Source organism: Drosophila ananassae (genome assembly GCF_017639315.1).
Source record: "Drosophila ananassae strain 14024-0371.13 chromosome Y unlocalized genomic scaffold, ASM1763931v2 tig00000255, whole genome shotgun sequence".
NCBI lineage: Eukaryota > Metazoa > Arthropoda > Insecta > Diptera > Drosophilidae > Drosophila > Drosophila ananassae.
The window spans coordinates 399,598-400,441 of NW_025319107.1; positions in this window are offsets into that span (position 1 = coordinate 399,598).

An 844-nucleotide genomic window follows, 5' to 3' on the forward strand; every position below is an offset into this window, starting at 1 on the left:
CTGGCGTCAATCGAAGCACCGGTACTGGCCCGAATTGCCCACGCCATCGTCAACCAACCAGACACAGGCAAATACGAAAACTTAAAGTCGTGCATTTTGGAACGCTTCTGCGAAAGCGAGCAGAAGAAAATCCAGAAGTTGATTTCGGAGACTGACCTTGGTGACAAGCGCCCCACACAACTGCTCAACGAGTTAAACGCACTCGCCGCAAACAAAGTTGGCGAAACTTTCTTAAAAGCACTGTGGCTACAGCGCCTACCAATACAAGTGCAAGCGATCTTGCAAGAATCGGACGCCTGCCTAGCAGATTTAGCTAAGTTGGCAGACAAAGTCATGGAAGTCGGCGATTTTCATCATACACGCACCGTTGACGCCAAATTGGCGCAACCCAGCAGCACCGTTTTCGACGAACGTCTAGACCGCATCGAGCAACAAATTAACGCGCTGTTCAAAAACCGTTACCGCAAGAACAGTTCATCCACATTAAAGGATTGCAACAGTGTCCCGACTTCAGGCTTGTGTTGGTACCACAGTAAATTTGGCGACGGCGCCAAGAAATGTCGCCAACCGTGCTCGTTTTCCTCCGAACCAAAAAACTAAAACAGACTTCGGATTCGGCGGACAAATTCGAAGAAGACCACAACACAATTGCCCGCCTCGCCATCAACGACAATTACTCCAAAACTCAATTTCTCATCGACACCGGCGCCGACATTTCAGTGATGCCACCCTGCAGAATCGCAAAAACTATGCTCACTCCAAAGCTTCTTTTCGCCGCCAATGGTACGAAGATACAAACCTATGGAGAAAAACGCATATCAGGGTCGCTGGGATTGGGACGAAA